At 43.7% G+C, this 15,781-nt stretch overlaps 1 protein-coding gene across 4 annotated transcripts in view; it reads right to left on the reverse strand.

Moving 5' to 3' along the window:
• erbb4b (erb-b2 receptor tyrosine kinase 4b) overlaps positions 1–15,781 on the reverse strand; it is a 341,421-nt gene that overhangs the window by 142,685 nt on the left and 182,955 nt on the right. The gene's annotated exons all lie outside the window — the stretch shown is intronic.

A 15,781-nucleotide genomic window follows, 5' to 3' on the forward strand; every position in this document is an offset into this window, starting at 1 on the left:
ACTCTATTTCTGTGGTTCAAGCTTTTTTAAGCTCTTCTTGGGAAAAAAAACAAGCTTGCTGATAATAGGCTGTTATGATTATGTTACTAATTCTGAACTTTCAAAGTTCAGGTATGGAATCTGAAAGGAGCTGAACAAAAGTTTAAAATAATTTCAAATTAGCATTTAATATTGTCTTTTGGTAATTTTCTGTCTATGTACGCCGCAAAAATCAAATATTCTCCCTCATGTGGAAAACTTAAGCCTTAAAGGATGACTCATGTGATATCTAGTATTGTGCTTCCAACAAGATGTTACATCTTGTTCCTATTTTGCTTTTTTTCTGCAGGCAGTTCCCCTCCCATGAGTCGATCCAACAGATGAAGTTCTGGTAAACGGTTTTCTGACTGAATTCATTTTTTAATTGTCAATATTCTGTTGTTAAAAGTTGCCATTAACAATGAAATAATGTTATTTTGACAGTTTCACCTCTACAGTATATATGTAACAGCAAGGTTCCTGTATGTACCTGTACTTATGTACTTACCTCACAACAAGACCCAACAACTGGATAAAGCCCATAGTTTTATCCATGTTACCCAAGTAGTTTGAAAACAAAAAAGATAAACAAATAAAGTAACAATATTTTAAGGTTGTTGTGTAATCTCAATGTGTAATCGAGTTATTTGCATGCACCAAGTAAATCATTTTACAATGAAGTAATGTAGAGAAGCAGCAGAGAAAAGAAAAAGAAACAAACCTAAACAGACAGGGAGAAAAAAAATGTCAGGCATACATCAGATCATTGACAAAATCTATTTCCAAGGTCACTTTCCACAGATTCAATCCTGCCAGCGAGTTGAGTCGAAGCATGTGAGTGAGAAGAACTTGCTCTGAGGTTTTTGACCTCCATGCAAAACTTGGCACAGGGATCGGCGCTCATGTCCGGGGCCCGGCCTAGGGTGACTGAGCCACAAGGACAGCCATTGCTTCACACTTTAAATGTCATTTAGGAGGGGATATAACAACTGTCGAGACTTTGGCGCCGAGCCACCCAGTTGGAGCTGCTGTTGCATGACTCAAAGTGACAGGCTGTGTCCTCTTTCTCCCATCCACCATCATGGTGGCTGTCATTAGCAGACAGGCGGTCAGAAAAGTCTTTCCACGCCGGCCCCGCTGATGCTGATAATCAACAAGTCTGTGTGTGAAGCGCTGTTGCGGCTGATGTGCTGTGCTGAAATAAGTCCTAAGGAGGGCCCTGGCAGCATAGTCATGGCGGCTGACAGCTGTCAGAGAGCATGGCCATCAGCCACCAGTAAGTAAGCAACAGTCACAGCTCCGTCATCATTACCCTGCTGATTACCATTAATAGAAACAGACGTGCCAGAGTCTGGTGAGTCTGTGTGTATTGATGTGAATGAGTGATGGGGGGGGGTTGTATTCCGTTTGTGTGTGTGCATGTGTTTATCGGTTTATAAACTAGTTGGAAAAGAAGATCAAGTAAGCTACTCTGTGGAGATAAAAATATTTAACTGTGGTAGAACGGCTGGGGATAATGGCAGGCTCTAGAGAGCCAAACTTGATGCATGTCCAATTGTCACATATACATCATATGCGTGCATGCACAAGAGTACAATACATTTTGTGTCTGTGTTGCACTCTGTTGTACTATCAGTGTGAACACAGAGTTAGACAATCGGGGCCACACTTCACACTTTGACTTTATTTCACTGCCAAGAACTGAAGATGACTCACATTTACCCTGCTATGTCGTCCAGTGACATTGCCCTGGGCGCTGTGCCAAAATCTATCCTCCCCACCTACGAAGCCTTTCCTTGCTACCAAAAGATGAAGGGGGGCACACAGCAATAGGAGCAATAAACTGAATTTGAGCATGATATACAATAGGTGATCATTTCTTATGTGCACACACTTCATGTATGCTTTTTAACCCACCCCCCCCCCCCCCCCCCTTTTTCGGAGCCTGTTTATTACCCCTCTCGCATGGTTGCTGGTTTGTTATTTTTAAGCCACTGAATCAATACTTTACAAATTGCAGCCTTGCAATGGGAAATACAACAAGGGAGAAAGAAGACGGCAGTTACACAAGCTTTTCTCCCCACAGATTGTTTGTTCAATAATGAACTGTATGAAAAAAGGGAAACAACTTGTAGTGATTACAGGCCCTTGCTGAGCTAATGGCCAAATCTGCTCTGTGCGGTCACTTTCATTAAACACAGATCGACAAAACAACCACAGCCTGCAACGCCAGGGGTGCAGGCCAAGAACACCGTATGCCGACTTCGGGGAAACAGGACCTGGAGTTAAGTCCCTAAAGGAATAAAGCTACCTGTGATTTTCAAAAAATGTGTTAATACACGACCAATACAGTATGTGATGGATTGGCAATGCTGAGGTTGTCACATTTGTTTTTTGTGTGTGTGCTCGCACTACATTTATTCCTGAGTCATTTAAATGACCTCCTCCATTTACTACAATGCAATTGGTGAACTAAAAACACCTGCTAAAGATAAGAACATGAGCCATTGTTGTCCTGGATTTCTGACGGTAAAAATCGCTCTTCAACTATCTTGATACAAGTGCATGGGTCACATGTGACAGAAAGCAGCCTCATCTTGCTGAAATCCAAGATGTAATGCTTTCTTATTTTTCTATTCCAGTTCAGTTAATTTATGATAACATGGTCATCTTGAATGCTGAAATAGGCACTTAGATTCAAACCGGAAGGCGGAAACTGTTGCTCTTCCAAAACTACTTTGTTGTTTTAAGCTGAGATTACATAGAAAGTGGGAGGTTAGACTCTTTAACTACAAGTAGACTGAACTGTGAAGCAACCCCCCAACTCACCCAACCCTGCACCCCCCCACAAACCCTACATGCCTCCCAAGAGATCAATGCGCTATGAGTCCCAGTAACAGTGAACAAAAGAGACAGAGAGAGCCAGATCCACTAGATTAACAGAGATTTCTCCCTCCTCCCTCCTTCCCAAGCCAGAGCATTTGTGAACGGAAGTGTGGCAGCGGAACAAACCCCTCACTTGAGTCACCGAGACGTGCGCAGTTTTGAAATCGAGTCCTTCAATCCCCAACTTCTGAAAGCAGAAAAGAGGGAGGGAGCTTTTGGGGGTAGAGTTAGCAGAGGAAGGAAGGCACAGAGGATAGAGAAGGAAAAGTGAGAAGGTTAGAGAAGGTGGAAAGCACACTGCAGGAGGAGAAGCTAAGTCAAGTGAATCGGACTGGGAGTATGTATATTTCAGCGCATAATTAAAACCACACCTGTTCCAGGTCAGGGGAAGAGACAGAAAGAAAGCGAAGGGTCTCAGGAGGGGTGAGATGTTGAGAGAGGTGATGCAGGGCTGAAAGTTTAATGACACAATTAGCATGTTTAAAAAGACTAAACACACGTTAGCATGATTTCCTCTAATTTCCATACATATTGAGGCATACCTAAGAGCTCCACAGGGCTGTGGTCATTGAAGTCTAATACACAGGAGTGCACTGGGAGGGCTTAAGGTTTGCCTTGCATCGCTAAGCCCTCATCCTCTATTTCCATATCGCTTCCCTAAACCCTCTGCCTGAGCTCATATCCACATCTGTAAACAGACACTGAAATCCGGATGGAGTGTCTACAAGTGTAAGTGAGAATATCCTGCTGAGTTTTCCCAGGAGCACATCTCTAGTGTAAGTGACAACCGACTGGAAGTATTGCTGGTAATTGTGCAATTTTCAAAAGTGAAGTCATTATTGCTGTTTTCACATTAATTTCTGATATGAGTCTACATCAATGAGTGTTAACCCTCCATTGTGAATAACTCACAAAGTCAGTCATAATATGACTTTATTACATCATCATATTGCCGCTGCGTGAGTGCAATGTCACAGGAGTAGTGCCCCTGGTGGAATTTGTGAATTTGTGAGTCTTTACTCAAACTTGCCATGCTTCACTTCAAGCCTCCCACCTCCAGCCCTGCAAACAGCCAGCTCCCTTGTAACACCTCCCTACAGTCCCTCTGGAGTAGCTCAAACCCAATATGAGCCACTTCAAACACCTGCAGTTCATGCTGCCTTGTGTGCGTGTGTGTGTGTGTGTGTGTGTGTGTGTGTGTGTGTGTGTGTGTGTGAGGGTATATGCATGTGCATCACTCAAGTGTCTTTTATTGCTTGGACAAGATTATTACACTGACTTATCTTTGAAGAAGAAGAGAAACTATCCCTCCTGTGTCTTACATCACACCTCTTATGCTCCAGTGAAACAAATCTGTTTGTCTGTATGTGTGGCTGTACAAAGGAATCCTCAAGTGAGATTAGACAGTTTTTTTGTTGTTGAGTGCGGTAAAAAAAGCAAAACAGAACAAGCGACATAAAAGATTTTAAAATGCTCTGTTGGTATTCCATGTCCTTCTCTTGCCTCTACTGGGGGTCAATGGCAGCTGCTTTCTATGAATGCCGTGTTGCTCAAGGACTTCACTGATGATTTCAAAGAGGCAACTTACATTTTATAAATACCATCTATAGTAAAGCAAGGAATTAAATTATAGTTGTTTAAATATGCATACAGAAATAAGTAGTGTATACAGGACACAACAATGGAAGAAAAGGCAATGTAACAGGCATTATTTGACATATGTTATATCCGTTTTTTGGCTTTTCTTTGAGGTTTGGAGTTGCTGTCACTTGATTGGCAAGAATGGGTGACTTTGAGAAGTCCCTGATCAGAGTGTGCATGCCATGTAGGCCGAGGCAATGTGTGCAGGGTTCAGTTAAAGCTTGAGTGTCATTGGTTTTGACAGTCTACTTGTCAAGCACAATGACAAGAAAACCCTGTGAGGTGCATGCATCATTGACGGAAAACGCCATGGTGGCTGAGTCGGGAAATAATTATGTAAGCGGACAGAGGTGGACAGTAAAAACAAAACGCCTAATCTATGACTATCAAGGCTCCAACTGGGAGTGGGGTCAACCATTTTTGTTCAGATAAAGGAAGACAGCTAATTTGGTAACATTATTGTATATTACTATAATAACAACCCTTATGGAGCTTGCTGAATCCCGACCACAGGGATAGACACCTGCTGCACAACACACGCATTTTTGGATTCCATTTAGATTGGATGCTTGCCATTCCTGCCCACCCTCAACTACTGGTCCTAAACAAAATAATTTTACAGTCACACATGCAATGGGTACTGTAATAGCTGATATCTCTTCACTAGACTTGAAAGGATTCTAACTATATTACATAATTAGGGCTACTAGTGCAGTGCCTGTTCAGAAGGGCCCGATTGCTTTGCCCTTAGCATCAATGCTTGCGGCTTTCGTAAGAGTCGCTAATCCAAACAATTTAACACTCAACACTGCGCTTCCTTAGGTCCTGAGCAATACACCTGCCATGACATGGTTGCGTTCCCTAGCATTTCTAGAGTATACACATAGTTTTCTAACAGCTAGTAATTGGGGACCAAGCTAATTCCAGAAACAAAAGCATCCATTCCAAAAGATACATCTTTGACATTTGAAATGTTTGAGTATGCTACAATGTGACATCTCAAATCTCTCTTTCTTCATCTGTTCTTGAATGTACTGTAGTAAGTGATGGAGAGCGAGCTGTACCCGGTGTGCCATTTGATGGTGTAACAGTAAATAGTGGTCCACTCTCAGTACACTACACTTGAATCAGAAGATCAGTAATGCCTGCAGTCACAGAACCTAAAAAAGGAGAGAGGTGAGATCTTCTGGGAAGGTAAGAGGTAAGAAGTGTGATCTCCAGATATGGGGGAGGGCTGATGGTGGGCTAGCGGTAGGTGGGTGTTCGGTGATAAGAGGTTAAATAAGGATGATTTTTCGCCAGCATTTCCTGTCTGATGCTCTGCTAGTTTAACTCCTCTCTCTTTGTCACAGCCTAGACAATGAACCATGGCCCAACTCCTATTGATTTACTCACACATTAATTAAGAAAACAAATGTATCTTGTCTCTTTCCCTCTTTTTTACTCTGTCTATTGTTTTCCTTCTTTTTGTTCATCACGTTCTCTATCTCTCTGTCTTTCAACCTCAATTGTTAACAGTGTTACACTGGAATAGACGAAATATATGCCATTCATTAACGCAGTGCAAAGTCATGCACACTAATGCACTGCATTGAACAAGCAAGAAACATGATTGTGTTCTTCAAAAAGCAAAAGAGTATGAAATTGCAACTGAAAGTCAATGAAAAACATTGTGCTCAATTTCAACACACCATAGACTGTATGGGTTGTAGCTGCTGCTGTAGTGGGCTAATGACATGTCGTAGTGAATCAACGTAAGCTGGTGGTGATTGGATCTGCGTCACATTTTCCGGCCTACATCATAAATGTGTTTGTTTATTTATATGTAAATTCTACCCTTCGTTCTTTTGAAGAAAAAAATTAACAAATTAATTAACAAAGACAAAGTCGCTGGGGATAGTAGTAGGTAAAGTCTTCGGGTCAGTTCAGAACAACAGAATGAAAAACTTGGAAAATACTCCGCTGGATGTATGAGCGTCCGATGGGCAGGACAAAGCCCAGGATTTATTCAATTACCATCTAGTTTCGCTGCAACGGGCAACGGGCTCTACACTTCCCCATTGAAGTCAGTACAAGCTGAGCGTTCAACTCTGTAAAGGGCTGTGTGCATGAATTAGAAGGAAGTTGCGCCGATTACCTGTGATAAGTCGTTGATTCTGAACAAAAGATGAAGGCATTCCATCGTGTATTTAAAATAAATGTACACACAGCAGAACATATTTCACCACTTTATTTTTTTTTTTGGTGACATTTTAGGGGCAGCTGAGCTTCCCTTGCAGTCTTAGAGCAATTGCCACTGGATTGAATTTAGGTATTGTTTGGCTCGAAATGTTCCAGTACTATTGGTACTAGGTTATTTTGCTCAATATTAAAGGTATTGAGTATCAATACCCAGCCCAAGTGAAGCAAAACGCCAAAATACCGCTATCATGCAAAAGGCTGTTCAAGTGTTTTTTCCTTAAAAGTCACATGCCTTGGTTGTCTACAATATCAGAATCAGAATCAGAATACTTTATTGATCCCCGGGGGGAAATTCTTTCGTTCCAATGCTCCGTGCACAGTAGAAACAAGCCATAAAGATGAATAAAGTAGAAATAAAATAAAGTAAAGACTCAAATAAAAAATACAATTAAAATAAATCTAAAGTAGCTAATAAATAGCCAATAAAATACAGTACAAATAAATAATAAACAATCAAGTAAACAATCTGAAGTGGGTGTGAAAATACAATCTGAGATATATACACTGTACAATTAGGTTGTTATGGCAAATGAAATGAAATGAGAACAGATATTTATATTTTGTTTTGTTTTGTTTTTAAGTAGTCAAGAGTCCGGTAATTAAAGAGATGAGTTGTACAGTTTAATGGCCACAGGTAAGAATGACCTCCTGTGGCGCTCAGTGGTGCATTTAGGAGCAATCAGTCTCTGGCTGAAGGTGCTCCTCTGTTCAGCCAGAGTGTTGTGGAGAGGGTGAGAGCCATGCTGCAGTATCGCCCGCACCTTCGACAGCATCCTCCTGTCTGACACTGCAGCCAAGGTGTCCAGCTCCACCCCCACAATGTCACTGGCCTTTCTGATCAGTTTATTGAGTCTGTTGGCATCTGCAACCTTCAGTCTGCTGCCCCAGCACACTACAGCAAACATAAAAGCGCTAGCCACCACAGACTCATAAAACATCCTCAGCATGGTCCGACAGATGTTGAAGGAGCGGAGCCTCCTCAGAAAATAGAGGCGGCTCTGTCCCTTCTTGTAAAGGACTTCAGTGTTCTTAGTCCAGTCCAGTTTGTTGTCAATGAACACCCCCAGATATTTGTAGTGTTCTACAATGTCCACGTTATGCCCCCGGATGGAAACTGGGGTCACTGGTGTCTTTGTCCTCCTCAGATCCACCACCAGCTCTTTGGTTTTTGCTGTGTTGAGCTGCAGGTGGTTCAGCTCACACCATGTGACAAAGTTGTCAACCACAGCCCTGTATTCAGCCTCCTCACCCTTACTGATACATCCCACTACAGCAGAGTCATCAGAAAACTTCTGAAGATGGCAAGACTCTGTCTGGTAGCTGAAGTCCGTGGTGTAAAGGGTGAAGAGGAAAGGAGAGAGAACAGTCCCTTGTGGTGCGCCAGTGCTGCTAACCACTGTATCTGACACACAGTGACGCAGACGCACGTACTGTGGTCGACCAGTGAGGTAGTCCACAATCCAGGAAACAAGGGGGGGATCCACCAGCATCGCCGTCATCTTGTCACCCAGTAGAGCAGGCCTGATGGTGTTGAATGCGCTGGAGAAGTCAAAGAAAGTGACCCTCACAGTGCTCCTCGGCTTGTCCAGGTGGGTGTAGGCACGGTTTAGCAGGTAGATGATGGCATCCTCAACTCCAATCCGGGGCTGATAGGCGAACTGCAGGGGGTCCAGGTGTGGCCTGACCATAGGCCTGAGCTGCTCCAGGACGAGTCTCTCCAGGGTCTTCATGATATGAGACGTCAGTGCCACCGGTCGGTAGTCTGAGAGACCGCTGGGCTGCGGCTTCTTTGGCACTGGAACGAGGCAGGACGTCTTCCATATCACAGGGACCCTCTGGAGGCTCAGGCTCATCTCGAAGACGCGGTGTAGAACTCCACATAGCTGTTCGGCGCAGGCTCTGAGAACCCGTGGACTGACACCATCAGGGCCTGCAGCCTTACCGGCGTGGAGTTTGCTCAGTTGTCTCCGTACCTGAAGCGGTGTAAACTGTGCAGGTTGAGCAGGGGGAGGTTTGAAGTCCAGAGTGAGAGGAGGGCAGGTAGCAGGGGAGCCAGGAGAGGTGTGAAGAGAGGGGGATGGGTGTGAGGGTCTCATGGCGTTGAATGAGGTGCTAACAGGAGGAGGAGGGGGGGTCAGAAGCAGTGATGGCTGTAGACAGTCAGCAGGAGAGACAGCAGGGGCCTGGGCTGCAGTGTCAAACCTGTTGAAGAACAGATTCAACTCATTAGCCCCAGCCACACTGCCATCAGATCCACCGCTAGCTGGTCTGAAGCCTGTGATGGTCTTCATGCCACTCCAGACCTCCCTCATGTTGTTTTGCTGGAGTTTCATCTCCAGCTTCCTCCTGTAGCTGTCCTTAGCCTCTCTGATCTTGTTGTTAAGCTCCCTCTGAACGTCCCGAAGCTCCTCCCTGTTGCCACCTCTGAAGGCCCTCTTCTTCTGGTTCAGAGTGGCTTTGATGTCTTTGGTTACCCAGGGCTTGTTGTTTGGGTAACAACGCACAGTCCGAGCTGGGACAATGCCGTCCACACAGAAATTTATGTAGTCTGTGATGCAATCAGTAAGCCCATCAATGTCCTCTCCATGCGGCTCACAGAGTGCATTCCAGTCTGTCACCTCAAAACAGCCCTGCAGTGCCTCATAGCAGTCCTCTGACCATGTCCTCACTGTCTTTGTGGTCACAGGCAGCCTCTTCACTAGAGGCACATAGCAGGGGGTGAGAAGCACCAGGTTGTGATCTGATCTCCCCAGGGGGGGAAGGGACGTGGAGGTGTATGCGTCCTTCACATTAGCATACAACAGGTCCAGGGTCCTTTCCTCTCTTGTTGTACAGGTCACATACTGGGTGAATTTCGGCAGTGTCTTTTTAATGCAGACATGGTTGAAGTCACCCGAGATTATAATCAGAGCAGTCGGGTGTGCGGTCTGTAGTCTGGCTATTGTGGAGTGGATGACGTCACATGCCGACGTTGGGTTAGCGGACGGGGGAATGTAAACAGCCATAACGATAGCATGTGAGAATTCACGGGGTAAATAGTACGGACGGAGGCCCACAGATAACAGTTCAATATCCGGACTGCAGATGCGGTCTTTGATGGTAACGTGACCAGGATTGCACCACCTGTTGTTCACGTAAACAGCAAGCCCCCCTCCTTTACGCTTGCCGCTCGTAGTGCAGTCCCTGTCAGCCCGGACAGTGTGGAAGCCCTCGGTGGAAATATTGTGGTCAGGAACATCCGCGTGTAGCCATGACTCCGAGAAAATCATCAGGCTACACTCCCGGTATTCCTGACGACTCCGGGTTAGCGCTGTTAGCTCGTCCATCTTATTCCCCAGTGATCTCACGTTGCCCATGATGAGAGATGGGAGACATGGCTTGAATGTCTTCCTCTCCATAAGTCTCCGGTGTTTCGCTCCTTTTCTCCGCCGTAGCGATCCTTTCCCTCTGCCTCCACGGTGTGTTTTCCTCCATAGTTCAGCAGGGATGTCCGCCTTCACCGTAGCCGAGCCGGCCGGCTTCAGCTCTATCAGCTGATCCCTGGAGTAAACAATGCGGAGTTGCTGAGCAACCGTCGTGTGGCGGAGTAAAAGCAGCGATTCAACCAAAAACGCCACAACAAAAACTCTCCACACAAGCATGTTTAAAGAGAGAGGCTAATAAACAACTATGTTAAAAGAAAAAAAAAAGTAAGATAAAGTAAAAAGGAGAAAAGTTGAAAACAAAGTAAAAGTAAGCAGGAGCGACTAGAACAGGCTGCATACACCGCGGCGCATGCGCACTTGAATATATGGTGATGACTGGGAATGTCGATGGTGTTAGACTTCCTCTCCTCCTCTGGTCATCAAGAGCAAAGTAGGCGTTAAGAGTTCTCTTATTTTTAACTACCCTAAGGTTTTCTCTGGACATGTCCCGGTCACCAGAGTTTGCTACAAAGTTGGTTTCTGTTGCTTTTCTAACATTAGCAAACTCATTGAACTCTGCTTTGTCTTAGTTCTTAAGTAATGTGACCTTTAAGCTTTTTGCTAAGGTCAAAACAAGTCATTGAGGGCTACCGCGACTTATAAACTGATAATCAATTCAAGAATCAATGTGGACAGTACAATTGAAAGCAGTTTTGACAAATGTTGTAGCTTTTCTTTAGAAATGGTCAGGGTGTGGATAATTTAGTATAATTCATTCCAAGAAGCATCAAACAAATGTCAGAATGAGTTGTAATCAAAAAGGGTTACCTTTTTAATAAAATGCAAAGGGAAACATAGTTTACTGAATGAGCTCAGCAACATCTTGACTTAGGACAATGTCCCCTTTTGTCATTCTCGTAAGGTGATTTAATCGCTGGACTGTAAATTGAACTCCAACCATAGCACAAGCCACTCTGTCTGGACTGTTTCATGGTATAAATAAAAATGTGACTCCCATATTCGCAGGATTAACTCTCATTTCAGGAAAAATCTCAATTTTGCTTTTCCTTAGCTAAGACCCATCAGTCATCGACACTGATGCATGAGGATGCTCCATAAAGTGGCACATAAGTCTGGCACTGCTTTTATTGCTCTTCAGATTTCTCCCTTGAATTCAGGATGACTTTGCTATCCTTTTTGTAATATATTCCATATGTTTGGGGGCTTTAAACATTAAGTCAATTGATTTGGGTTTGAAATGTACACAGTCAATATTTACTAGGGGGAAAAAAGCATCAAGACGGATTTTCACCTTTGGAATGGAAATTGATAGTGTGGAGTTCACCTTACGCTATAAGAGCCATTAATGCAGGGCAAAGAGAGAGGACCATATTCTTCACATTACCACCCTCCTTTAATACTAGTATAATTAAAATATACTTTGTTAATTCCTGTAATGTGTCTACTGCAGTTCATCCATAACTGTTTAGCACCCAATGAAAAACAGGTCACTAATGGCCAAGATATATAGTACATCTGGTAAAAGGATTTAAATGCTATATCCGAAGGTTACCTGCATAGTCCAAAGTCTACCTACAGTAGCATGATTATTGCTTATATGATAAAGCAGCCATGCCAATTAATGGTGTCCATTTGCTTTGCTCTAAAGGTACCATCATTTCCATTTTCAATTAGCTTCAAACCTTTTTCGAGTTGACAATATCAATAATCCATGGTTGTGTATTTGCATTGTATGGCCAAGTAGCAGGTAGCATCAATTTCATCCTCCATTTGTCTTCCATAATCTACCTTGAGAAAAGAGATTAAAGAGAGTACAGGAGACCAGTAGAGTGACAACCCCTTCCCATGAGGAGAGCCCGCAACTCGATCAGAGCACTGGTAATGAGTGGACTCCTGTGGGGAATTCTCCAAATGGACTAATTTGTAATTGATTCAGTGCATTAATTACCGGCATGGTTACGCCTGTGTCATGGTTAATATTGTGCCGATCTGACAAGGCCGGGAGGCCCGTCTGCATTGGGACTGTTCGGGTGAAGCAGCCTTTATTCAATTATGCCGAGCACATAGGCAACGAGGCAAGTCTTAATCCGAGAGTAATCACTTCCCCACGCTCCCCTACTATGAGCTGATGTGTGGGAGGAGGGTGTTGGGGTGGGAGGTAGTCCTAGATCCATGTAGCCCACAGTTACCTTCTTAATCAGGCTTGGGAACCAAACCCCCTTTGTATTGTAAAGTTTTCTAGCAGTAAAAGAGAATTCTGCTCTGTAATGAAGCTTACAACGATTATGTGATACAACTTTACACTGTATTGGTGATATGGGTCCTGATTCCAGTTCTCATGTGAGACAGATTCAGGGTTCCAGACTAACCGTTTTAGCTAGAACCACTGGGGCTCGCAACTGAATATTTTAGGGCCGCAACCAGAAAATTTTAGGGGCTCACACTGTAAATCAATCGTAGATGCAGAAATTAACATGTGCTGTTTCAAATTCAGTGTCACAACATAGAAGGTGCACCGAGAACAACATCGCTGTCATGATAGGACAATATTAAAAAATATACCATACATTCAGAAAAAGGGGTGTGACGAGAAGATACACAATATTGAGTCCATGAGATTTAAACACAATTTCAGATATTTTCTTTACAGGGGGGTGGATTTTAGCAGAAAGCTATGGTGGTGCTGCAGGTGTCTTTGTATAGTACTTGTGTTAGCCGCGGTGTAGCCTACGTAACTACTACTACTGTAACACCCCTCGCCATCTGAAAGGGCCCTGCCCCTTGCCTGTCTACATATAGGCACTGCTCCATGAGTGGGCGAGATAAGAAGTGGTGTGACAACCGTCACTCGCTCATCTCACTAACAGACATGTTGTCATGTGATTAAGTATATCGACTCACACCCGAGTCTCTTAAGAAGAAGAAGAATTCCTTTTATTTATCCCGCAAGGGAAATTAAATTTTTTCACTCTGTTATTATTATTATACTGGTTACACACACACAGGCCCGAAATACACACATGCACAAACAGGACCTATATACATGCAATTAATGGAAAGATGTCAGAGCGAGGGGGCTGCCAATAGCTTAACCCCCCAGAGCAGTTGGGGGTTCGGTGCCTTGCTCAACAGCACCTCGGCAGTGCCCAGGAGAGGAACTGGCACCTCTCCAGCCAGTTTTAAAAATATGAACCATATCTACACTGACTGATCAGCTCAGTCTGTGTGTCACCTGCTGCTGGTCGCCTCACTCGCTGTGCTGGACAGAGAAATAAAGTCAATGAATCTGTTAAACACTGTTGATTTCTTTCCATGGAGCAGCATTGAAAACTAAATTTCTGCTGTCACTCGGCTCGGGAGCTGTTGAGTTTGTCCCAGCTCGTCACATACCCAGGCTTTGGGTCTGTCATGTCCTGACGCAGTGACTAGGTACGGGAGCTTACATGTTACGTGTCTGCTTGCACATTGTTCCTCTCTTATCTGTCACTCTGTTGCTGTTTAGCCACTAACATATTGATATAGCAAGACATCTGGTCGCACATGCGCGTCCAGAGGCAAAATTCAGTCGCACACAAATTTGGAGCCCTGAGATTGCTTGTTTTGCAAAGTAGACTTAAGCATCTACACATATTTATTGCATACACTGGGTATTTTAAAACAGCAGGCCATTAGGGACTCAAGTGAAACAAAAAAACTTTCCAGGCCTTATTGAGATGGTAAAGAGTCATCACATAGCCCTATATAAATTACCCATTTTTGGGTCTTTTGCCTCTGTCGTCTATTTGGTATTATGCATTAATAAATGATCTTAGAGACTATCTTGCCATGGGATCACACCAACCGCAATGGCCCTAAGGTCTACCCCCCTTCGTTTTGATCTTCACAACAAGCCTGTAATGTTTCATGTCACGTTTGCAACGCTATTGCAATGACAAATTTTGGCCGCAGACAGACAGACATACAAACACCTAGCAAAATGCTCGAAACTGCCTCTGTGGTTGTTCCTGCTACAGCAGGTTTCTCAAGGACACACACACACACACACGCACGCAAACACACACACATACACACAGACACACACACAAAGTGAAAACATGACATGACATATGCAGGTAGATGCAATGTGCATTACCAACGTTTGTTAGACTCACTTTGACACTGTATGTGTCTACTTGTCTGTTTCCATACATGTTTATCATACTGTATGCATTATGCATTTTCTGTTGTATGTACATGTTTAAAACAGGATTTTCCCCCAGGGGACCAGTGTTCGGGTCCAGGCGGTGTACTCAGCCAAGGCACAACCTTTTCTTTCATCCTAGCTACGTCGTTTTGGTGCCTAAACCTAACAGTCATGGTGCACTTCCAGTCAGTAAAAGCTGAAGTTGGTAACTTTCTGTAAAACATTGCTGAATTTGTTAAGTTTGTCCAGACAGCTGGTTGGTGTATGAGACTTGGTTTTTGTTACAACTTGGTCACAAACTTTCCCATTTTAAAGCCTAAATGGTACACTGAAATATGTTTCTGAACACATTTCTCTCACAGTTTGATCAGCGTTCAGAGTAATCCTTGAGGCTGCGTCAGAGACTCAGACTTGGCTCTGATAGATTGGAGGAATAACGATTAACAAAAGGTGCACAATATCGTTCTGTATATTTGAATGTAAGTCTTCATGATTATGAATATACATAAGAGCTCAGACAATGCTCTCGGGCTAGGAGTGCTGTTCTCAGATTATATGATATGAAAGGCAAAGGCACTAGGCCTCTTGGGGAAATTTCTCTTCACTGTTGAGGCACAAATACTTTAATTGCAGAGACACTTAAGTGTGATTGGTTCAGAATGGATTCGCCCTTTGGGGATATCACCAGCAATATGACCCGCCAAACAATTGTTCTGTCTGCGGCTGTGATAGCAACAGTAAGACTTATTCTACCTGATCTGCGTCCTAGATTACAACTTGATGAAAAACTGTATGAAAGGCCACAGATTAGTTAGATTAGTAAGTGACGCAGCTTGGCCTTACCGTGTTCACTTCACACTATAAAAATAAATCTTGTATTTCAAAGAACTGAGTGCTATCCATGTGACTCATCAAACGGGCCACGTGTTCCACTTTTACTTATAAAAAAACAAGTGCAAAGCACACAGTGTACAGTCCTTCTCTTTATCAACTTTTAGTTCAACAACAGCCTGTTTTCAGCCCTGAGCAAGGAGTGAAGATAAAATAGAGGACTCGCTCTCCCCAGCAGTTGATTATATTTCTGCTTTGATCTACGCTGGCCATCCCCTAACCATTCTCTAAGAGTTTGGACCTAGCACAACACAACAAAAACAACACCCATGGCCCTGGGAGAAACCAGACTCAATTGTGCCCTTCTCTGCATATTTCAGTGTGGCAATCTAAAGAGCACCTTCAGGAGTATTAAATCATCTACAGTCTCCTCTCTATTGGGCATATTTACTTTCTATTTGGACAGGGCATTTTAACGCAAAAACATAGAAAATGGGCATTTTCAATCCATGGTCCAGGCACCTTCAGGAAACCTTAGAGGCACCCCAACAGCGTC

Source organism: Echiichthys vipera (genome assembly GCF_963691815.1).
Source record: "Echiichthys vipera genome assembly, chromosome: 10".
Lineage (NCBI taxonomy): Eukaryota > Metazoa > Chordata > Actinopteri > Perciformes > Trachinidae > Echiichthys > Echiichthys vipera.